The following is a 25,719-nucleotide window of genomic DNA, read 5'->3' as shown; positions in this document are numbered from 1 at the left end:
AGACAAAATGAGGATGTCCACTACCTGCACCTCATCACCACTGAGTATATATTTTCCTAAAATATATCTTTTTTAAAATCTCTCTTTTGTGTAAGATACTCTCTTCTGGGTCTCCCTACATAATGCACATAATTATGTGGCCCTCCCCACATAATGCACTAGAGTTTGGGTGAAATTTCACAACATTCCATGACATGGAATACAGAATAAACTTAATTGGATAAAGAAGCTTTCAAGGCCAGGGTCAGCATGACAAGAACCCACAATCACTCCTTCAGGCCATGATGAGGCATGCCATCGTCTGCTGGACCCATGCCATATTCCTTCTTATATGACAAGAATGAGAGGTCAGCCTTACAGCAATCTGGTTTGGGGGTGCCAGCTATTTACAGGAGTTGTCCTGGAATGCCAACTGCCCAGCACCTGGAGGCTGTCGAGCCCCTAAGTAAAAGTCTAAGTGTTAGTCACTCACTTTGCGACCGACTCTTTGCAACCCCATGGACTGTAGGCTGCCAGGCTCCTCTATCCATGGTATTCCCAGGCAAGAATACTGGAGTGGATAGTCATTCCCTTCTCCTGGGCTCTGGAGCCCCAAGGACGTTTTAATTCAGTCCCTGCCTTCACAAGGGAAGGAAGCCCAAGTTCCTCAAGAAGGTGAGCTTGGGCACTGCCCCTCCAACTGGAGGAAGAGAAAGGCCCTGAGCCCTAGTCAGCCTCTGGCCCAGGCAATTTAACTGTCCACTAGGGCTGCCACAGTCTGGAGTGGCTTAAACAACAGAAATGTATTTCTAGCAACTCTGCAGGCTGGAAGTCCAAGATCAAGGTGTTGGCAGATTCTGTGGCCTCTTTCCTTGGTTCCCTTCCCACTGTGTCCTCGTATGGCCTTTCTCTGTGCACACATGCTCCTGGGATCTCTTCCTCTTCCTTGAAGGACCACTCTTGTTGTTAGGGAACAAACTTTATAACCACATTTAACCTGAATCATTTCCTCAAAGGCCTTTCTCCAGTTATAGTTGCATGGCGTGGGGGCGTGGGGGGGTGGGCGGGGAGTAGGGCTTCAGCCCTGAATCTTAGTGGAGGATGCAATTCTGTCTACAACACCAGGTAAGCACACAGGGTTATTTGGGACAATTCTGCTCCTTGCACAACACTTAGTCAACTGATTAAGCAAAAAGTAGTATGACATAATAGCTTTTATTTCCATTTCTTTGATTAACTAATGAAATTATATATCTTCTACATACTTATTGGCCAGTTCTGTTTATGCACTTTGCCCATTTTTCTTTGGGGATATTAGTGTTTCACTCTTTAATTTGCCAAAAAAAAAAAAAAACCTGGGGGGCTACACTGAGTCTTAGCTGCAGGGAACAAGCTTAGTTGTCTCACAGCATATGGGGTCTCAGTTCCCAGACGAGGGAGGGAACCCGAGTTCCCTGCATTGGAAAGCAGATTCCTAACCATTGGACCATTAAGGGATTTCCTGCCAAATATTTTCAGAGAGAATGTCTTTTACTCCATTACGGTTACCATGTGTTTTTTAATTAGATATGTTGATGACATAATTTGTGTGTGCACACTCAGTTGTTAAGTCGTGTCTGACTCTCCGCACCCCCGTGGACTCTAACCTGCCAGGCTCCTCTGTCCATGCTAATTTCCCATGCAAGAGTCCTGCAATGGGCTGCCATTTCCTTCTCCATGGGATCTTCCCGATCCAGGGGTGAACCGTGTCTCCTGCAGTGTCAGCAGATTCTGTACCACTGAGCCACCTGACATAGTCTGCATTAATATAAACCATATTTGTGCATTATCTCATCTGTGTCCACACTCATCCCCTTCCTGGTAGCCTTCAAATGCCGGTCAGAGACACAAGTGTTTCCAGAAAAGCTGACTCCACCCCCAACCCCGAGGGCTATAGCCTTGACCAAGTCAATCAGCACAAGCCGTGCCCTGTGATTGGTACAGGGTGGGCATGTGACCCAAGTCGGTCCAATCAAAGTGCTTTAAATACTGACACAAAGACACCTCTGTTCCTAAACAAGGTCAGTGAAGCACATCATCCCAGGAGCTCCTGTCAACCACGCTGATGAGTCCTTTCAGGATACAGGTGGAAGCCAAGACAGCACAGAGAGAGGAGAGCAGCGGGGTGTATTTTCCCAGACTTTACACTTGTCTCATCCTCTCTCTCTCTTTCTTTTAGTGACTCACTTGGGTTGAGTCCTCCCAATATATTCAATTTAGCTTTCACAGGAACAATTCTTTTTTTCCACGCTCATATTGTATCAGTGTACACACGTGCTTGATTACATTGCATAAATACAGAAACAAGTACACTTGACATAAACTGGTTTGGAAACATGTTATTATCTGAGCAAAACTGCCAGAACTACTAAGTAAAACTGGTCATGAGCATTTGTCCTTCTGTGGTCATCAGTATGTTTTACAGAGAAAATGATGAACGTTTCTTAACCTGGTAAAATTGATTAAGTGAAGATTAATCAGCTGAATGCAACTGTTTAATTTGTCATTTCACTTAGAAATTTCCCATACACTTGCACATAAAACTATTCTATAATTTGATATTTTTGTTGTTCATTTATCAGGTCCTAGTGGTAAGGTTATGCTAAGTGTATAGGATGAATTTGATGCGATCATGTATTTCTACACAACTAACAGCATAAGAATTTGGTGTTTCTTTAAGAAATGCACTAATAAAAGTATCAGATTTTAGAATCTCTTCTGGAGGTGATTCTTTTATAATTTCTTCCAAGGTTGCTTTTCTTTCAGATTTTCTACTTCGTGAGTTGGTTTTAGTAATGTGTTTTCTTAGGAAACCATCTACTTCATTAGGGAGCTTCCCAAATACATTACCATAGAGTCAACATAACATTCTCTTCTAAATTTTTCAACTGTTAATTGCAGAAAGTTTTCTGCACACATAAAATGAGACAGAATATGTAATGGACCTCCACATATCCATTATCCAGCTTTAAAAGCAATCAACATTTTTGCCAATATTCTTTCACTTATTCTTCAATCAACTCTTTAAAATAGAGCCCTATATTTTTTCAGCTTTACTGAAGCATAATTAACAAATAAAATTGTAAGATATCTAAAGTGTACATAATGATGATTTGACACACAAACATATTTTGAAAAATTTACCCGAATCTAGTTAATTAACACATCCACCTTACCACATATTTATCTTTTTTCCCTTGATGAGAATATTCAAGATCTAAAATCTTATCAAATTTCAATTATACAAAACAGTGTTAACAACAACAGTCACCATGTTATACATTAGAACCTCAGACCTTATTTATCTCATAGCTGAGAAGCACTGTATTGTAAAACAAGTGTCAGCCTTCCTATCATTCCATTCATATAAAACTTCAGTAATTCTTCTTTTAGAACTTTTTTATTTCAAAGTTTAAACTCTTCTATGTTTATAATTTTATCTAATTTCTCATTCATTTTAAACTTTTTTTTCTTTTCTTCTCTATTTTCCCAAGGCTTTCTTGACAAAGCTATTGTTTTCTCAACGTGTTGGCTCTTAGATTAATGTATTAATTCTACAGTTTTTTGTTTTCTAAATCAAAGATTTCTGTTAATAAGTTATTTAATATTTCATTCTTACCACTGTTTTCCTTAGGCTGATTTAGTTAGTTTTTCTTAGGTTGAGTGCTTGCTTTTTTAATAAGAAGTTTCTTGAGAATATCAACTTGCTGAACTCAATTTTGGCCTCATGCCTTATGATGTACTCATTTCCAATATTTTCTAAATCATTTATAGTTGTAGTTTTTAAAGTCTACTTCAAACCGTGAAATATTTAAATTACTTCCTCTTTTTTTCTCATTTCTAAGTGAATGTGAGTTTTTGTTTAGAATGTGTACATTAATTTTATCACATTCATTTCCTTCCACCCATCTCCATTATTATGTCACATATTATAATAACACAAGTTGTGGATGTGACTGGTGATGGAAGTAAAGTCTAAAGCTGTAAAGAACAATATTGCATAGGAAGCTGGAATGTTAGGTCCCTGAATCAAGGTAAATTAGAAGTGATCAAACAGAAGACGGCAAGACTGAACACTGACACTTTAGGAATCAGTGAACTAAAATGGACTGGAATGGGTGAATTTAACTCAGATCACCATTATATCTACTACTGTGGGCAAGAATCCCTTAGAAGAAATGGAGTAGCCCTCATAGTCAACAAAAGATACCGAAATGCAGTACTTCGGTGAAGTCTCAAAAATGGCAGAATGATCTCTGTTCGTTTCCAAGGCAAATCATTTAATATCATAGTAATCCAAGTCTATGCCCCGACCAGTAACACTGAAGAAGCTGAAGTTGAACCGTTCTATGAAGACCTACAAGACCTTCTAGAACTAACACCCCAAAAAGATGTCATTTTCGTTATAGGGGACTGGAATGCAAAACTAGGAAGTCAATAAACACCTGGAGTAACAAGCAAATTTGTTCTTGGAGTACAGAAAGAAGCAGGGCAAAGGTTAACAGAGTTTTGCCAAGAGAATGCACTGGTCATAGCAAACACCCTCTTCCAACAACACAAGAGACGACTCTACACATGGACATCATCAGATGGTCAATACCGAAATCAGATTGCTTATATTCTTTGCAGCCAAAGATGGAGAAGCTCTATACAGTCAGCAAAAACAAGACCAGGAGCTGACTGTGGCTCAGGTCATGAACTCCTTATTGCCAAATTCAGACTTAAATTGAAGAAAGTGGAGAAAACCACTAGACCATTCAGGTATGACCTAAATCAAATCCCTTATGATTATACAGTGGAAGTGACAAATGGATTCAAGGGATCAGATCTGATAGACAGACTGCCTAAAGAACTATGGACAGAGGTTTGTGACATTGTACAGGAGGCAGTGATCAAGACCATCCCCCAAAAAAAGAAATGCAAAAAGGCAAAATGGTTGTCTGAGGAGGCCTTAAAATACCTGTGAAAAGAAGAGAAGTGAAAGGCAAAGGAGAAAAGGAAAGATATGCCCATTTGAATGCAGAGTTCCAAAGAATAGCAAGGAGAGATAAGATAGCCTTTCTCAGTGATCAATGCAAAGAAATAAAGGAAAACAATAGAATGGGAAAAACTAGAGATCTCTTCAAGAAAAATTAGAGATACCAAGGGAACATTTCATGCAAAGATGGGCACAATAAAGGACAGAAATGGTTTGGACCTAACAGAGCATAAGAGATTAAGAAGAGGTGGCAAGAATACACAGAAGAACTATACAAAAAAGATCTTCATCACCCAGATAATCACGATGGTATGATCACTGACCTAGAGCCAGACATCCTAGAATGTGAAGTCAAGTGGGCCTTAGGAAGCATCACTATGAACAAAGCTAGTGGAGGTGACAGAATTCCAGTTGAGCTTGTTTCAAATCTAAAAGAAGATGCTGTGAAAGTGCTTCACTCAATATGCCAGCAAATTTGGAAAACTCAGCAGTGGCCACAGGACTGGAAAAGGTCAGTTTTCATTCCAATCCCAAAGAAGGACAATGCCAAAGAATGTTCAAACTACCGCACAATTGCATCATCTCACACGCTAGCAAAGTAATGCTCAAAATCCTCCTAGCCAGTCTTCAACAGTATGTAAACTGTGAACTTCCAGATGTTCAAGCTGGTTTTAGAAAAGGCAGAGGAACCAGAGATCAAATTGCCAATATCCGCTTGGTCATTGAAAGAGCAAGAGTTCCAGAAAAACATCTACTTCTGCTTTATTGACAACGTCGAAGCCTGTGACTGTGTGGATCACAGTAAACTGTGGAAAATTCTTAAAGAGACAGGAATACCAGACCACCTGACCCGCCTCCTGAGAAATCTATATGCAGGTCAAGAAGCAACAGTTAGAACCAGACATGGAACAACAGACTGGTTCCAAACCGAGAAAGGAGTATGTCAAGGCTGTATATTGTCACCCTGCTTATTTAACTTATATACAGAGTACATCATGCAAAATGCCAGGCTGGATGAAGGACAAGCTGAATCAAGATTGCCAGGAGAAATATTAATAACCTCAGATATGCAGATGACACCACCCTGATGGCAGAAAGCGAAGAAGAACTAAAGATCCTCTTGATGAAAGTGAAAGAAGAGAGTGTAAAAGTTGGCTTAAAGAATGCTAACACATTCAGTTTTGTAAGTGTCTGGAATTAGTCAATCAGTTAGACTTTAGTAAACTCTGGTGTGCGTGTGCACTCTCCACCAACTCTTTACAACTAAGATAGTATAAGACTTTAATTCTGTAACTTTCACTTTGAGATATGTTTTGGTCATCTAGACCACATCTTCAAGAAACTTCTTGCCAGAATGATATCACTAATACATATAGTGAGGTCCTCTCCTCTGATCCTTTATTAGTACATAAAATATGGAAGAAAATAACAGCCACAGCCATGCTAACTAGACATTGTGCTCATTTTGAAACAAATACAAATATCAAATCATTATGTTGGGGGCTGCCCTGGTGACTCAGGGTAAAGAATCTGCCTGCCAATGCAGGAGACACAGGTTCGATCCCTGGTCCAGGAAGATCCCATGTTTGCAGAGCCACTAAGCCTGTGTGCCACAACTGTTGAACCTGTGCTCTAGAGCCCAGGAGCTGCAACTACTGAAGCCCACACGCCTATAGAGCCTGTGCTCCACAACGAGAGAACCACCACGATGAGAAGCCCGTGAACCACCGCCAGAGAAAGGCCTTTGCAGCAACGAAGACCAAGCACAGCCAATAGATAAGTAAATAAATTTTTTTTAATTATTTTTAAAAATCATTACATTGAACATCTGAAACTAATACAGTTGACCCTTGAAAAACATGGATTTGAACTGTGTGTGTCCATCTGTAAACTGATTTCTTTTCAATGCTAAATGCCACAGTACTACACCCTCCACAACTGGCGGACCCTGTCAATGCAGAACCGCAGATACAGGGACTTGGAGGATGCAGAAGAATCTCAGACATCAAAGGCCAATTGGAAGTTGTACACAGATTTTTCAGAATTTCAACTGTGTGGAGTTTCAGCACCCCTAACACCTGAGTTGTTCAAGGGTCAATGGCATAATGTTGCATGTCAATTATAGCTCAACTTTAATTTTTTAAATTTTCTATTTGTTTAAAAACAAAATGAAATGTCACAGATCCAGTCACCGAGCCCATAGACAGCTTGCCTGGCAGCCAAGTGGAGAGGCTGAGCTGTGCCCTCCTAAACTTGCGACATCACAAATGCCGTGATCAAGGTCACAGGGAGAAAGTTGATATGACAAAGAAAATAACAGCGAATACTTTTTCAAGAGAAGTATACGAATGGTATATATTTCATAAGCCTTTAAGCATCTATCCTCCTGCTATGTTTACACCTGAAAAACAACCTGGTTGAGCATAAAATTCTCAAGCTCTACCCTTTATCCCCCAAATGTATAGTCATCATTCTACTTCCTTCTGCCATTTGTCTTTGCAGAAAAGAAGGCTAAGGCCAATCTGTATATTTTTCTTTAACAGATTTAAGGGGGCAGGGGGAACTATCTGGATGCATCTAAGCGTCTTTATCTTTGCATTTCAAAGAATTTGTCCTAGTGTGTCTAAGTATGGCTTCTTTTCATGAATTTTACTGGTACAGACTGAGTCCTTTTCACGCTTATCTGGTTATTGCTGCTATATCAGCCAGTATTTAATTGTGGAAAACACAACCTGCAAGTTTAAGCAGAGAGAGATTTATTACAGGGTATTAAGTTATTTACTAAATTTCCAGGAAGGAAAAAACAGGCTCTAGACCTTCACTGTGCAATATAGGAGCCACATATAGCTACTGAGTGCTGGAATGTGGCTAGTCTTAAGTGAGATTATGTGTGCATCAGTAGAAGAAAAAAATGATATATTGATATGTGGAAATAAGAGTATTTGGGGATATATTGGGTTAAAATATATTACTAAAATTAATGCCACCTATTTCTTTAACCACAACTACTAGAAAAATTTGGGCTTCCCAGGTGGCACAGTGGTAAAGAATCCACCTGCCAATGCAGGAGCCATGGGTTCAGTCCCTGGGTCGGGAGGATCCCTTGGAGGAGGAAATGGCAACCCACTCCAGTATTCTTGCTGGGACAGTCCCATGGTCAGAGGAGCCTGGAGGCTGCAGTCCGTGGGGTCGCAGAGTCAGACACACACACACACTAGAAAAGCGGAGATGACGCGTGTGTGTTGTTCCATTTCCATAGGCTAGTGCCACTCTAGAGTGGCCTTCTGTGAGTGCCTCCAAGCGGCACATCTGACAACTGGGCTGCCAATAAAGCCGCTGCTCCAGCCCTAGGCAGGGAGTGCAGAGTCAGGAGGCTGCCTGCCAAGACAGCCACGGCAACACCTGCTGGCTCCAGAGCTCAGCCACCTCTGCCCCCATCAGGAAGCTGACTGCCAAACTGGAAAGCTGTCTCCAGAGTTGCCTCTGCCACAATCAGCACCAGCAAACTAGATGCCCCACGACAGCCCTGTCTGCTACTCTCCCACGTATGTGTACATGCTCAGTTGCTCAGTTCTGTCTGACTCTTTGTGACCCCGTGGACTGCAGCCACAAGGCTCCTCTGTCCATGGAATTCTCCAGGAGAGAATACTGGAGTGGGTTGCCATGCTCTCCTCCAGGGATCTTCCCAACCCAGGGATCGAGCCCGTGTATCTTGCATCTCCTGTGTTGGCAGGTGGAGTCTTTAGCACTGCACCATCAGGGAAGCAAAAATACAGCAGGCAATACTAGGAAGAGTGAGACTTGGCTCTGTATGCTATTAGAGGGCTGGAATGCATTTTGAGAGAGCCAATTTGCATAACTAGCACCGCCTCCATTAAAATCACTCTTGTTTCTTCAAAATGAAAACAAATCCATTGAATTGCTTTATGTCTACTCTGTGCTTTCCCATTATTCTTTTCTTTGGTCCAGGAAAACCTCTCAGGTTTCCTCTCAATGTTACCACTTCCAGTTTCTACACTATTAGTTTGGCTCCTTAATTAGGATTTTCAATTTCCTACTAATTTTGGCTTCCCTGGTAGCTCAGACGGTAAAGAATCTGAAAGCCATGCAGTAGACCCGAGTTCAATCCCCGGGTCAGGAAGATCCTCTGAAAAAGGGAGTATCTACTCACTCCAGTATCCTTGCCTAGAGAATTCCACGGATAGAGGAGCCTGGTGGGCTACAGTCCACGGGGTCACAAAGGGTCGGACACAACTGAGCAACAAACACGCTAGTAAATAATTAGTTTCCTGGGAATTCTACGATGAATAGAACAAAACTGGAAGTTACAGAAATGTATAGCTAGGGCCCCCAACCAAGTCCAGGGATGCTGTTCTTTTTTCTTTATCAGCAGCAGTTTTTCCCCTAGACCCCTTGTTCATGTTTCATTTTATTGCTTGCTTATCTTTGAAAGAAGAGCAATTAACCCTTAATTGGTATTTGCCAAGTATATATTATCCCATTCTCTGTCCATTGTCCTCAAACCAAAGGCCAGTCAGTATCACATTGAACAAGTCTGATGTGTTACCAATTGAGTTAGAGAGCATTACGCCATGGGGAACTACAGGGCAGTTCAGTGAGAGGATGTAGAAAGAATTTATTTTAGGATCTAGGCTTTGATTGGGTGATTTGGAAGATTAGGCACTGTCATAAAGCAAGGGCAATTTTATAATTGGGTGTCTCAGTAAGTGTTATTTATAGGAGGGCAGAATGGAGCAAGGCAGAAGTTATAATGGCAAGGAAGCAGCTGTCACTCATTTTAGCTGGCATAGGCTGCTTGGTATTTTGTGACTTGAACAACGTTCTTGTATTGTCTGTGTTCAGACACGATTACTAAGTGCTCTTGTGTTGATTTTGAAGCATCCTGGCCATGGAATGTCCTTGTCTAATGTTGATGCCCCGTGAAACTTCTTTTGTCCAACCAGAACACATCAAGATGTAACTGTAAGTACACGCCAGCTTATAACGACACCAGGGACTCATTCCTGAATGTTAGGGACTGCTTCTCTCCTTTGCATCACTTAGGTGCTAGTATAATTCCATTTTGTAATCCATGTTGGGGGAAAAACTGTTGACAGTTCCTTGGCCCGGCTCCCAGGATCAAAGCAGAAGTTTATCTAGTGCCACTGCATCTCTGTTGTTGGTTCTGTCATTCTCTGAACAGATGCAAAGTGCTCTAGCTTTTTAAAAGAATATTTATTTATCCATTTATTTGGCTGCTCCAGGTCCTCCATCTATATTGAGGCATGTGGGATCTTTAGTTGCAGTGTGCAGGGTCTCATTTCCTGACCAAGGATGGATTGACCCAGGTCCTCTGCACTGGGAGCTCGGAGTTTCAGCCACAGGACCACGAGGGAAGTCCCTGTTGTAGCTTTAATTCATACTAGCGCTCACCCCAGGTGAAATGCACCAACCTCCATCCCTTCGTGCTTCATGCCATTCATCTCTGGAAACTGCAGACTGTGAGAGTTTGAGAAAAGAAAGACACTCATTGAAACAGTGAGAAGAAGTGTGCTCCAGTCCCCTCCTCTAGCCACACACACACTATACAGGTAAGGTCAAAACATACCCTGCATTTTGAACCAGGGTACAGATAGTAGAAGACTGATAATAAAAAAATTATTTTTTAACTAAAAAGAATTATTAAAAAAATAAAAAGAATTATTTTTTAAACTGATATATAGTTGATGTACAGTATTATATAATTACAGGTATACAGTATAGTGATCCACAATTTTAAAGGTTATATTCCATTTATAATTATTATAAAATATTGTCTATACTCCTCATGTTATACAATATATTATTGTAGCTTATTCTATACATCATAGTTTGTACCTCTTATTATTTTTAGACAAAAATACTTCCTCTATGTCAGGCCACACATGTTTCTCAATCCATTTCCACGGGCTGTTTAGTAAATGAAAGTTCCCCTAGACCTGCCAATACACTAAACATGTGTCTTCTAGTTTTTGAATGTGTGTTGTCTGTACTTTTTTGAAGAACATGTACCGGGAACTTCTAGGCCAGTATCATGATTTTCAATTGGAAACTTGCTAACCCACATTTGCATTGAAAATGTTACAATCTTGACCAGTTTTCCATGCCCAAAGCTCCAGAGAACTGCCTGTTACCCACCTATCCCTTGCTTACTTAATCAATTTATCAAACCGGCTAACCTTACTAGTGTTCACCAGATAATATTAGTAATTTTATTTTTCTCTAATCACTCCTTCTCAACATGCTGTGACAAATTACCCTTCCTCACCTCTAGGAAATATCTCAAGCCTACCCCGACAGATTTGTAAAGCTACTTTCAAGAATTAAAACTCATGAGGGAATTCCCAGTGTCTAGGACTCTGCGCTTGCACTGCAGGGGGCATGGGTTTGATCCCAGGTCTGCGAACTAAGATCCCACAAGCTGCTTACCGCAGCCAAATAAACCTCACAACTCATTTTAAAAGTCCTGTTTAAAACTTCAGTCACATACACAAACCAGAGGCCCCTATCACCACACCCAGAGCCCCACACCAACCAGAGACATAGTGACTACAACCTTCTTCTTGTTGTTGTTCAGTCGCTAAGTCATGTTCAACTCTATGCCCCCATGGACTGTAGCCCACTAGGCTCCTCTGTGGGACTTTCCAGGCAAAAATACTGGAGTGGACTTCCATTTCCTCCTCCAGGGGACCTTCCTGACCCACGAAGTGAAACTGTGTCTTCCGTATCTCCCAGATTGGCAGGCCTGGAGCGTGGAAAGGAGGTACTATCAGTCCTTCCTCCATCTCCTCCGCTCTCCTTCCCCTCCCTCTGCTTCTGGCTTCTCCAGGGTCAGAGCATAAGGCACAGGGATGAGAGGAAAAGGAGAGCGTTTCTTACAACACAGCAGACCCCGGTCTTGCGGTAGGAGCCCACTTGATGGCTCTCTCCAGTGGGGTAATTTGTGGGGCTTTCGAAGGTTCCCGGTGGGGACAGTCTGGCTAGAAAGCCCCACTTAACACTGATGCATTCTCCCACTTCTCCCAGAAGCTTCTTGCAAACAGCTCAACTCCTGCTCAGAAATATACCATAGAGCAATTTATTGCTGGGTCTCTTCACACCATCAGCAGAGCTCCTGGTTCAGGGTCAGTTATCTTCCTCTTTAACTCCTAGAACATGCATGTCCTCACCACTGGAAATTCCGGTAGTGCAGACAGGCTCATGATAGCCTTCTTCACTCATTTAGAAATGGGTTGTAGTTCTGACTAGCCTCCCACATTCCAAACTCATAAGGCAGGAGGTAAGCCCCAGGTCCCATCTATTAATATGCCTAAATTTCACAAGACACATATCCATTTCTCCATGAATTCTCTCATCTTGCCCTATTCCAATCCCAGGGTACCACTGGAGTCCCCAGTTCTCTCAAAGGTCTCCCCATAAGAAGAGAAAGGGAAATGCCACAATAGTGTCCACTACCCCAGAGTCTTTAATCAAACCCTTTCTCCTGCATCAGCTGGAGGTGTGTGATGGAAAGTTGATACACAATCAACTTTTTGCTGTCTTTTCACAATTTCTGCATGGATACGTCTAGTGCTAGCTAGCACCCCATTCAGAAACCTAGGGATACTTATCATTTTTGTTCTCAACATTGAAGCCTCAGATGAAATATCAAGACACCATGAAAAGTTCCATTTGATATCCTGTTACACTTAAAACACACCGCGACGCCTTCCATATAAGCCCTCGGCCCTCGCCAGGGCTATGTGCAGACTGCACAATGGTAAACAGAAAAGCTGTGACTATTGGCACTGCCCTGCGTCTGGGCTGCTGAGATAAGACTTTTGGAAAGATTCAAACCACAGCCTTTTGCAAGAGTTACACAATCACTTCCGACCCACCCTCCTACTGAATTCATTTCAGAAAACTGAACATTCCTTAGGAGGCTATCATACAATTAAAGTAGAAAGGGTTATAATCAATGTTCAGGAATATCCTTTGGGGGACTGAAAATATATCACATGAAAAGACTTAATTAATTAGCACAAAATAGCTTCATATAGTTAAAGGCCAGTCTGCAGAGAAGGGATTAAAATCCTTCTGAATCATCCCAAGGAAGATGTTATAGAAGCCAGTTTGGGGCCTGATGATATTTGTTCATTCACTCATTCATTTGCTGAGTTCCTGCTTTGTTCCAAGCTCTGAGCTGGCCTGGTGTTGCCATGACAATAAGATTTGGCCCTTTTCTTCAAGGAGCTCAAAAAAATCTTCATAATGGAATAAACTGACAGAGGAAGTAGGACAACACCCCTGGATCCCATATTTGCATATCCTGGATGACTGTGAGGAGTCCTTAGTCACTCAGCTCAGTTCGGTTCAGTTGCTCAGTCGTGTCCAACTCTTTGAGACCCCATGAATCGCAGCACGCCAGTCGCTCAGTTGTGTCCAACTCTTTGTGACCCCATGGGCTGTAGCTCACCAGGCTCCTCTGTCCATGGGATTTTCCAGGCAAGAATACTGGAGTGGCTTGCCATGTCCTTCTCCAAGAGATCTTCCCAACCCAGGGATCGAATCCACATCTCTTGTATCTCCTGCATTGGCAGACGGATTCTTTACCAGTGCTGCACTTGGGAAGCCCCTTGACAGTGAGAAGAGATGATTCAAAATTCAGGAGTGGTAGGAAAGAAGCAAATCAAAGAGCTCATCTTTAGATTCCCTTCAACCCATCCACACCTGAAGATCCATTTATGCTCTGGAAGCCATAGACGTAAGACATGATATGTCTCTGCCAATTTACATAAAATAGAATGAGAGCATGAAGGAGCTGACTTGGTTGCATAAATTCATTTCAGACCAGAAACATAAGCAAAAATGTACAGGCCCCAGTACAAGGAATGTGTTTATCAAAATGCATGAGGACACTCAGTAACAGAACTTCTATCAAGGAGACCTAGTCCAGAAAAGGAATTCAGGCAGCTAGTGAGTAATGGAAACACTTAGAGATGGTCTACATGCACCTGTACTGAAATACAGAACAAGGGACACAGATTTACAAAACTTGTCCAACAATGTTAAATGGGACTTTTCCTGCCTCTGCGCTGTGACTGAGGGAGTAAGGGTGCTAAAATAATGTACTGGGCATCGGAAGACACCTTTGCAGAGTCAATATCCAAATCCTGACAATTTATCAAACAGGGTACTTCTGTTGGTTCTTTGGGGACACCCTGTTGGAGACTTGTGACACTGACATATGCACCAGGACAATCCACTGGGATCCACCTGGATGAAATACCAGGATACTCTCTCCATTTCAAAATCCCTAGCCCCAATTACATCTTCAAAGCCCAGTATGAGGTAACGTACTCACAGGTTCCTGGGCTTAAGGCACATACAGTGGCGGCGGGCAATTTTCTGCCTACCCCAGAGAATTTGATCTCTGTTTCCTGGAGTCTGGGAAACACAGAGACTTATGCCTGATTCTCACCTCATAAAGTCCCAAGAAGGAGAGCATGGCTGGAGTTATCTGTGACAGAATACTGTAATTTTAGGATCCAGAAGGGTAACATTCCAGGTAACCTGTGGGCTAAATAGATGTTGCAGAGGAGAGCCAGGCTAGAGCCTCCTTAAAGAGACTCCATCCAAGAGCTCTGCCCACCAGGGTCCAGATGGCTTCAACAGAAAGAGGTTCAGTTCAGTTCAGTTCAGTCACTGAGTCCTGTCCGACTCTTTGCGACCCCATGGACTGCAGCACTCCAGGCCTCCCTGTCTATCACCAACTCCTGGAGTTTACTCAAGCTCATGTCCATTGAGTCCGTGATGCCATCCAACCATCTGGTCCTCTGTCGTCCCCTTCTCCTCCTGCCTTCAATCTTTCCCAGCATCAGGGTCTTTTCCTATGAGTCAGCTCTTCACATCAGGTGGCCAAAGTACTGGAGTTTCACCTTCAACATCAGTCCTTTCAATGAACACCCAGGACTGATCTCTCCTAGGATGGACTGGTTGGATCTCCTTGCAGTCCAAGGGATTCTCAAGAGTCTTCTCCAACACCACAGTCCCAAAGCATCAATTCTTCGGTGCTCAGCTTTCTTAAGCCCAACTCTTAACATCCATACAGGACTACTGGAAAAACCATAGCCTTGACTAGACTACCTTTGTTGGCAAAGTAATGTCTCTGCTTTTTAATATTGTTAATATGCTGTCTAGGTTGGTCATAACTTTTCTTCCAAGGAGTAAGTGTCTTTTTATTTCATGGCTGCACTCACCATCTGCAGCGATTTTGGAGCCCCAAAAAATAAAGTCAGCCACTGTCTCCACCGTTTCCCCATCTATTTGCCATGAAGTGATGGGACCAGATGCCATGATCTTAGTTTTCTGAATGTTGAGTTTTAAGCCAACTCTTTCACTCCCCTCCTTCACTTTCATCAACAGGCTCTTTAGTTCCACTTCACTTTCTGCCATAAAGGTGGTATCATCTGCATATCTGAGGTTATTGATATTTCTCCCAGCAATCTTGATTCCAGCTCGTGCTTCATCTAACTCAGCATTTCTGATGATGTACTCTGCATATAAGTTAAATAAGCAGGGTGACAATATACAGCCTTCATGTACTCCTTTCCCAATTTGGAACCAGTCTGTTGTTCCAAGTCCAGTTCTAACTGTTGCTTCCTGACCTGCATACAGATTTCTCAAGAGGCAGGTCAGGTGGTCTGGTATTCCCATCTCTTTCAGAATTTTCCATAGTTTATTGTGATCCACACAGTCAAAGGCTTTGGCATAGTCAATAAAGCAGAAATAGATGCTTTTCTGGAACTCTCTTGCTTTTTTGGTGATCCAACGGATGTTAGCAATTTGATCTCTGGTTCCTCTGCCTTTTCTAAAACCAGCTTGAACATCTGGAAGTTCATGGATCATGTATCATTGAAGCCTGGCTTGGAGAATTCTGAGCATTACTTTGCTAGCGTGTGAGATGAGTGCAATTGTGCGTAGTTTGAGCATTTTTTGGCATTGCCTTTCTTTGGGATTGGAATGAAAACTGACCTTTTCCAGTCCTGTGCCCACTGTTGAGTTTTCCAAATTTGCTGGCATACTGAGTGTAGCACTTTCACAGCATCATCTTTTAGGATTTGAAATCGCTCCACTGGAATTCCATCACCTCTACTAGCTTTGTCTGTAGTGATGCTTCCTAAGGCCCACTTGACTTCACATTCTAGGATGTCTGGCTCTAGGTTAGTGATCACACCATTGTGATTATCTGGGTCATGAAGATCTTTTTTTGTACAGTTCTGTGTATTCTTGCCACCTCTTCTTAATATCTTCTCCTTCTGTTAGGTCCCTACAATTTCTATCCTTTATTGAGCACATCTTTGCATGAAATGTTCCCTTGGTATCTCTAATTTTCTTGAAATAATCTCTAGTCTTTCCCATTCTATTGTTTTCCTCTATTTCTTTGCACTGATCACAGAGGAAGGCTTTCTTATCTCTCCTTGCTATTCTTTGGAACTCTGCATTCAAATGGGTATATCTTTCCTTTTCTCCTTTGCTTTTCTTCACTTCTTTACACAGCTATTTGTAAGGCCTCCTCAGACAGCCATTTTGCTTTTTTGCATTTCTTTTTCTTGGGGATGGTCTTGATCCCTGTCTCCTGTATAGTGTCACCAACCTCCATCCATAGTTCATCAGGCACTCTATCTATCAGATCTAGTTCTTTAAATCTATTTCTCACTTCCACTGTATAATCATAAGGGATTTGATTTAGGTCATACCTGAATGGTCTAGTGGTTTTCTCCACTTTCTTCAATTTCAGTTTGAATTTGGCAATAAGGAGTTCATGATCCGAGCCACAGTCAGCTCCCGGTCCTGTTTTTGCTGACTGTGTAGAGCTTCTCCATCTTTGACTGCAAAGAATATAATCAATCTGATTTCAGTGTCGACCATCTGGTGATGTCCATGTGTAGAGTCTTCTCTTGTGTTGTTGGAAGAGGGTGTTTGCTATGACCAGTGCATTCTCTTGGCAAAACTCTATTAGCCTTTGCCCTGCTTCATTCCGTACTCTTCAACACCAAATTTTCCTGTTAGTCCAGGTGTTTCTTGATGTCCTACTTTTGCATTCCAGTCCCCTATAATGAAAAGGACATCTTTTTGGGGTTTTAGTTCTAAAAGGTCTTGTAGGTCTTCATAGAACCGTTCAACTTCAGCTTCTTCAGCATTACTGGTCGGGGCATAGACTTGGATTACTATGAATGGTTTGCCTTGGAAACGAACAGAGATCATTCTGTCGTTTTTGAGATTGCATCCAAGTACTGCATTTCAGAATCTTTTGTGGACTATGATGGCTACTCCATTTCTTCTAAGGGATTCCTGCCCACAGTAGTAGATATAATGGTCATCTGAGTTGAATTCACCCATCCCAGTCCATTTTAGTTTGCTGATTCTTAAAATGTCGACGTTTACTCTTGCCATCTCCTGTTTGACCACTTTCAATTTGCCTTGATTCATGGACCTAACATTCCAGGTTCCTATGCAATATTGCTCTTTACAGCATCGGACCTTGATTCTATCACCAGTCCCATCCACAACTAGGCGTTGTTTTTGCTTTGGCTCCATCTCTTCATTCTTTCTGGAGTTATTTCTCCACTGACCTCAAGTAGCATACTGGGCACCTACCAACCTGGGGAGTTCCTCTTTCAGTGTCCTATCTTTTTGCCTTTTCATACTGTTCATGGGGTACTCAAGGCAGGAATCCTGAAGTGGTTTGCCATTCCCTTCTCCCGTGGACAACACTCCATCAAAAAGAGGTTACCCAGTATGAACTGCTGGAGGAGGACTGAGGACACGTCACAAGAGAGTACCTCTCAGAAACGTTTCAGTCAGAGGGCTCCAACAGGGTGTCCCCAAAGAACCAACAAAAGCACTTCGTTTGAAAAATGGTCAGTAGTTGGATATTGACTATGCAGAGGGTTTTTGCAGACTAGACTAATTAAGTTAAAAAAAAAACTCCCTCAACTTCTAGCCCCTCCTCCCCCCTAACCCTGCATCTAGCAGGCAGGTGCAAAAGGTGGAAAGAAGAAAAGAGCAAAGGCAGACTTTGCCTCCCCCTTCCCCACTTCAAGTCTCTGGGAACACATGGAAGGAGAATCTTTTCATTAGACATGTGATTAGAATCTTGATTTGGACTGGGCTGGAATTTTTAATACCTGAAATTTCTCTAATCCCCCACATCCAGAGAAAACAAGAACCTGAGACACCACGAGGAGTTTGGAACGCAGTTTATGTAAAGGTTTGATTTGAAGGTAGTGGTAAGAAGAAATAAAGTAGTTTCCTACTGGCATAACACCCAAAGTCAATTGTTCTTCTTGTTGTTCAGTCACTCAGTGGTGTCTGAAATGCTACCCTATGGACTGCAGGATGCCAGGCTTCCCTATCCTTCACTCTCTTCCAGAGTTTTCTCAAACACATGTCCATTAACTCCACTGATGCCACCCAACCATCTCATCCTCTGTTGTCCCCTTCTCCTCCTGCCTTCAACCTCTCCCAGCATCAGGGTCTTTTCAAATGAGTTGGCTCTTCCCATCAGGTTGCCAAAGTATTGGAGCTTCACCTTCAACAACAGCCCTTCCAATGAATATTCAGGGTTGATTTCCTTTGGGATGGACTGGCTTCAACTCCATGTAGTCCAAGGAACTCTCAAGGGTCTTCTCTAGCACCACAGTTCAAAGGCATCAATTCTTGGTGCTCTATGATCCAACTTTACCTAACTACCCAAAGCCAGTACATCCAATATACTGATCACATTTGCAGGCAGTGGGCGGGGGCAGGGGGGGTACATCTCTAGTATCCTTTAAGAACCTGAAACTGTCCAAGAGATGTACACTTGCTCAATGAAGACCAGTAGACACATAAAGATAACATCAATCCATCTCTGAGAGGCTAGTGAGCAGCCTTTAATGAATACGATTCTGTACAGAGATTTATCTGTGCAATGGCATCTAAACTTCTCAAGGAGCATTTGTTCTATACTGTGCTTTGCTTTGTTTAATGTCAGACTTGAGTTAGGGTTTGACGAGTGAGTTTGGTTTTAAGTAAGGAAAGGAGGGAAACTATTCCAGGAGGAAAGCATTAGGCAAAGAAATAAATATAGACTAAATGTTTGTGTTCCCCACAAAATTAATTTGTTGAAACCTAATCCCAGTGTGAAGATATTTGGAGGTGGGGCCTTTGGGAGGTGATTAAGCCATGAGGATGGAGCTCTCAAGAATGGGATTAGTACCCTTATAAAGTGACCCCAGAAAAATACGCCTCATCCTTTCACCATGTGAAGACGTATGTGAATCAGGAAGCAAGCTCTCCCCAGATGCCAAATCTGCCTTGACCTTGGACTCACCAGCCTCCAGAATGGTGGCAAATAAATTTCTGTTGTTTATAAACCACCCAGCCTATTATATTCTATTTTAGCTGCTGGAACAGATTGACAGAAGGAAAACAACAGCATAACAGGTGGGAATGAACAGGGCAACTGTAAGGACAAGAGATCAGAGGTACTTGACTATAGAGCAAAAGAGGAGTGTCCAGGAAACAGGAATAATAAGGTTACCTAAGTGGGGCAGAGTCTTTAAAGACGGAAAAAAGAAGTTTGGGCTTATTGCAATGTATAGTACAGAACCATTAGACTTTCTGAGACTGAGAATTGAACATAAAAGTGTGTTGTTCAGTCCATGAAAATAAGCAAAATGGGTTAGAAGAGAGGAGTTGAGGTGAGAACAGCTCGGAATTTGTTGCCAAATTCCTATGTTGACTCTGCTTTTTGAACAGAAGCTGGGACCTGTGATCTGGCAAATAGGCTGGACTGTAGATTAACAAAACAGAGTACCTGAATTGAGGACATCCCAGAAAATCTTTGCTTATTGTAAGTACAGGCATGAGGCAATGAGGAAGTATTATTTCTTAACCCTTCCATCTTTGTTATAACATGGTGTAAGATGAGACCTCCCCAATCCTTCCTTCTGAAACTGGCTACTCTGGGGACAAGCAGGAAATTATTTAGCAACAGTTGCATCATTGTGAGATTTCATTCTTTCCTGAAGCTATGCTGTTAGCTAGACTTCTATTTACAGCCATTCATCACAGTTCAGTTCAGTTCAGTTGCTCAGTCACCTCCGACTCTTTTCAACACCATGAATCCCAGCACGCCAGGCCTCCCTGTCCATTACCAACTCCCAGAGTCTACCCAAACCCATTTCCATTGAGTCAGTGATGCCATCTAACCATCTCATCCTCTGTCGTCCCCTTCTCCTGCCCTCGATCTTTCCTAGCATCAGGGTCTTTTCCAGTGAGTCAGCTCTTCATCAGATGGCCAAAGTATTGGAGTTTCAGCTTCAACATCAGTCCTTCCAATGAACACCCAGGACTGATCTCCTTTAGGATGGACTGGTTGGATCTCCTTGCAGTCCAAGGGACTCTCAAGAGTCTCCTCCAACACCACATTTCAAAAGCATCAATTCTTCAGCACTCAGCTTTCTTTATAGTCCAACTCTCAAATCCATATATGATCACCGGAAAAAACATAGCCCTGACCAGAAGGACCTTTGTTGGCAAAGTAATGTCTCTGCTTTTTAATATGCTGTCTAGGTTGATCATAACTTTCCTTCCAAGGAGTAAGCATCTTTTAATTTCATGGCTGCAATCACCATCTGCAGTGATTTTGGAGCCCACAAAAATAAAGTCAGCCACCGTCTCCACCGTTTCACCATATATTTGCCATGAAGTGATGGAACCAGATGCCATGATCTCTGTTTTCTGAATGTTTATTTTTAAGCCAACTTTTTCACTCCCCTCTTTCATTTTCATCAGGAGACTCTTTAGTTCTTCTTCACTTTCTGCCATAAGGGTGGTGTCAACTGCATATCTGAGGTTATTGATATTTCTCCTAGCAATCTTGATTACAGCTTGTGCTTCCTCCAGGCCAGCGTTTCTTATGATATATGCTGCATATAAGTTAAATAAGCGGGGTTTCGGGAACTCTCTTGCTTTTTTGATGATACAACGAATGTTGGTAATTTGATCTCTGGTTCCTCTGCCTTTTCTAAAACCAGCTTGAACATCTGGAAGTTCACAGTTCACGCATTGCTGAAGCCTGGCTTGGAGAATTTTGAACATTACTTTGCTAGCGTGTGAGATGCGTGCATTATGCAGTAGTTTGAGCATTCTTTGGCATTGCCTTTCTTTGGGATTGGAATGAAAACTGACCTTTTCCAATCCTGTGCCCACTGCTGAGTTTTCCAAATTTGCTGGCATATTGAGTGAAGCACTTTCACAGCATCATCTTTCAGGATTTGAAATAGCTCAACTGGAATTCTATCACATCCACTAGCTTTTTTCATAGGCCCACTTGACTTCACATTCTAGGATGTCTGGCTCTAAGTGAGTGATCACACCATCGTGATTATGTGGGTCGTGAAGATTTTTTTTTGTACAGTTCTTCTGTGTATTCTTGCCACTTCTTAATATCTTCTGCTTCTGTTAGGTCCCTACAATTTCTATCCTTTATTGAGCCCATCTATGCATGAAATGTTCCCTTGGTATCTCTAATTTTCTTGAAATAGATCTCTAGTCTTTCCCATTCTATTGTTTTCCTCTATATCTTTGCACTGATCACTGAGGAAGGCTTTCTTATCTCTCTCTGCTATTCTTTGGAACTCTGCACTCAAATGGGTATATCTTTCCTTTTCTCCTTTGCTTTTCTTCGCTTCTTTTCACAGCTATTTTTAAGGCCTCCTCAGACAGCCATTTTGCTTTTTTGCATTTCTTTTTCTTGGGGATGGTCTTGATCCCTGTCTCCTGTACAATGTCACCAACCTCTGTCCATAGTTCATCAGGCACTCTATCAGATCTAGTCCCTTAAATCTATTTCTCACTTCCACTGTATAATCATAAGGGATTTATTTGATTTAGGTCATACCTGAATGGTCTAGTGGTTTTCTCCACTTTCTTCAATTTCAGTTTGAATTTGGCAATAAGGAGTTCATGATCCGAGCCACAGTCAGCTCCCAGTCTTGTTTTCACTGACTGTACAGAGCTTCTCCATCTTTGGCTGCAAAGAATATAATCAATCTGATTTCAGTGTCGACCATCTGGTGATGTCCATGTGTAAAGTCATCTCTTGTGTTGTTGGAAGAGGGTGGTTTGCTATGACAGTGTATTCTCTTGGCAAAACTCTATTAGCCTTTGCCCTGCTTCATTCCACACTTCAAGGCCAAATTTCCCTGTTAGTCCAGGTGTTTCTTGACTTCCTACTTTTGCATTCCAGTCCCCTATAATGAAAAGGACATCTTTTTGGGGTGTTAGTTCTAGAAGGTCTTGTAGGTCTTCATAGAACCGTTCAACTTCAGCTTCTTCAGTGTTACTGGTCGGGGCATAGACTTGGATTACTATGATATTGAATGGTTTGCCTTGGAAACGAACAGAGATCATTCTGTCATTTTTGAGATTGCATCCAAGTACTGCATTTCAGAATCTTTTGTGGACTATGAGGGCTACTCCATTTCTTCTAAGGGATTCCTGCCCACAGTAGTAGATATAATGGTCATCTGAGTTAAATTCACCCATTCCAGTCCATTTTAGTTCGCTGATTCCTAGAATGTCGATGTTCACTCTTGTCATCTCCTGTTTGACCACTTCCAATTTGCCTTGATTCATGGACCTAACATTCCAGGTTCCTATGCAATATTGCTCTTTACAGCATCGGACCTTGCTTCTATCACCAGTTCCATTCACAACTGGGTGTTGTTTTTGCTTTGGCTCCATCTCTTCATTCTTTCTGGAGTTATTTCTCCACTGATCTCCAGTAGCAGATTGGGCACCTCCCAACCTGGGGAGTTCCTTTTTCAGTGTCCTATCATTTTGCCTTTTCATACTGTTCATAGGGTTTTCAAGGCAAGAATACTGAAGTGGTTTGCCATTCCCTTCTCCAGTGGACCACATTCTGTCAGCCCTCTCCACCATGACCCATCCATCTTGGGTGGCCCCACACGGCATGGCTTAGTTTCATTGAGTTAGACAAGGCTGTGGTCCTGTGATCAGATTGGCTAGTTTTCTGTGATTGTGGTTTCAGTCTGTCTGCCCTCTGATGCCCTCTCTCAGCACCTACCGGCTTACTTGGGTTTCACTTACCTTGGATGTGAAGGTCATCTCAAGCAACCAAAACTAAAACAAAATTATAGACTTCTATTTACAGTCATTCATCTCAAAGAACCAAAACAAAAACCAAAATTATCCTGAATGAGGATAAACTAGTTGGCTACTTCCCTGAGGCTAAATTTCTCAGAAAGTGATACACTCCCTTCTTCATTCTTATTGCACAGCGGGGCATCATAGGTATTAATACTTCTCAGTAGGGACAATACAATTGCTCTATGGGAAAATGTTTCATATGCACACTCTAACAATTGTATAACTTTAGCTCAATATGTCTTGATTTTGTTACTCAGCTCCCACTGCCATTAAATTCCCCCCATGTACTAGGACCTCATGAAGTTTGATCTTGAGTTTAACATAATTTTCTAAGTTTTGAAGCAACAGAAGAAACTACAACAGATAAGAACAATTATTTTATAATTCAAAATTCAAAACATGATAAACCAAAAAAGCTGGAAAGAAGTACAATGGACCAAATAATATTCATAGTAATTAAGCAAAGGGTTCACACCTACATTAAAATGCACTTGTGAAAATCTGGTAAGAACACCAGTAAGGCTCCCAGTACACAAATAAATATATATTATAATCAAAGAGTTTGCATCCAAAAATAGAAATTATAATTAGTAGACACAAATATAGGGAAATGTTCAATCCATCTAATATTGATAGAAATAAGCATTGAAATAACAACAAAGCACCATTTTATGGGCTTTCCAGGCGGCACTAGTCATAAAGAACCTGCCTGCCAAGGCAGGAGACTCAAGAGACACGGGTTCCATCTCTGGGTCAGGAAGATCCCCTGGAGGAGGGCATGGCAACTCACTCCAGTATTTTTGCCTGGAGAATCTCATGGACAGAAGAGACTGGTGGACTACAGTCCAGAGTCACAAAGAGTTGGACACAACTGAAGCAAGTTACACACAGCATCATTTTATACCAGCTTGATTTCAAATTAGAATATCCAGATGAGGCAGTGTAGTTGCATAAAATAAAATGATATGATAATTTTCAGAGTTAATATAATAAAGAACTATTAAAATAGTAATGTCCTTTGATTCAGAAATCTTACTTCCATGGATTTATTCTAGGAAAACAATGCAAAAGTTTTTCCTAAACTTGCACAAAGATTAGCATTATTACAATACTAAAGCAAAACAAAACAACCCTGGGCTGTCTGCCTTATAGTTTGGAAATGGCAAACAAACAATATTCCACCTAATTAACAAAACAGAAGAATCCTTTAAAAAAAGGAGAACAGATTGATTTGGGGGTAGCAGAAATGTAAGTGAATATCTTTTCTTTTATTTAAAGTTCCATTGATGTTACTGTAATCATGTTTGTATAGTTAATTTCTTTCTTAATCAATGTGCTACTCTGATACCTGTAATAAAGAACTTTCCTTTCTTCTTTCTTCTCTTTTTGCCCTTTTCTGTACCACCAGCAATTCAAATAAACCATTAAGTAATCCTCAGTTTATGTTATAAGTGCCCCATAGAAAGACATTTCAAAATATGCTATTTATTAATTTTTCCTTGAATCTCATCTTCCCAAATCAGCCAATTTGGAGTTTCCTATTCCAAGCAAGAATCTTCATTTTTTTATTATCTGTCAAATTATTTCATCTTGCTCCAGGATATTATCACTCTGAAGTAGCCTGTCTGTATTTTACTTCTAAAGATGAAGAGAAAGTCATCTGTGAAAAGGAAAGATATTTTCCTGAATCACTAACACTTTACTTGGACAATCAATAACCACTTTTTAGAGTGTAACTGACATTCTGACCTAAGAACTAAGCCCAAAGAACAGGAGACAGAGTAAGAAGCTTTTAAATGAGTCTGGTAATATATGTGGCTGCTTTAAAAAGTGTTGGTTTTAAACCAAAGTGGATCAAAAGTACTAAACAATAGTTTGTTTTGTAAATCATGGTTTAAAATTAGCTTAGAATTCCTTCAGGAAACTGCATCATTTAAAACTAAATCATCTTTATCCCAATACAATGTATTCAGCCAGTCAGGAGAGGGGTAATGTCCTTGGGAGACTCAGCAGTGTTAAACAAAAATATCATTTACAAGTCTCTCTAAATATTTAATACCAAAAAGGCATAGTAAAACTGAGGCTTTTTATATGAGAACACAAAACATTTTGAATTAGATTTTGAAGTAGTCTGTGCATGGGTGCTAAGTCTATTCTGCTAATTACTGTCCAACACTTTACGACCCTATTGAGCACAGCTTGCCAGTCTCCTCTTGTTGAGCACAGCTTGCCAGCCTCCTCTGTCCATGGGATTCTCCAGGCAACAATGCTCTCCTCCAGGGATCTGCCCCACCCAGGGATCAAACTCTAATGGAGTATGTTAGGGAAACAGATGTCTAGTGGGGGAAAGCATAAAGAAATAATAGTAAAGAAATAAGAAAAGAGAAAGTAAAAAGACACTCAGATCCTTCAGTATCAGCCCCGTTTATGAAGAAAAGGAATGGGATGAATTAAGAAGTTAAGTTTTCAATGGGGACACTAGA

The 25,719-nt window shown here is 41.5% G+C and overlaps 1 long non-coding RNA gene across 2 annotated transcripts in view; it reads right to left on the bottom strand.

The window, feature by feature from the left end:
- The window catches only part of LOC139030649 (uncharacterized), a 101,822-nt gene that overhangs the window by 26,602 nt on the left and 49,501 nt on the right, over positions 1-25,719 (bottom strand). The window contains exon 3 of one of the 2 annotated variants that reach the window (XR_011483063.1): positions 6,855-10,495. The exons of the other annotated variant lie outside the window; for it this stretch is intronic. This is a non-coding gene — a long non-coding RNA (uncharacterized lncRNA). Of the gene's footprint in view, positions 1-6,854; positions 10,496-25,719 lie in introns of those variants that run through there. 2 annotated transcript variants of the gene reach the window in all.

This window comes from Odocoileus virginianus, chromosome 23 (genome assembly GCF_023699985.2).
Source record: "Odocoileus virginianus isolate 20LAN1187 ecotype Illinois chromosome 23, Ovbor_1.2, whole genome shotgun sequence".
Classification (NCBI taxonomy): Eukaryota; Metazoa; Chordata; class Mammalia; order Artiodactyla; family Cervidae; genus Odocoileus; species Odocoileus virginianus.
This window is presented reverse-complemented; position numbering and strand designations above follow the sequence as displayed.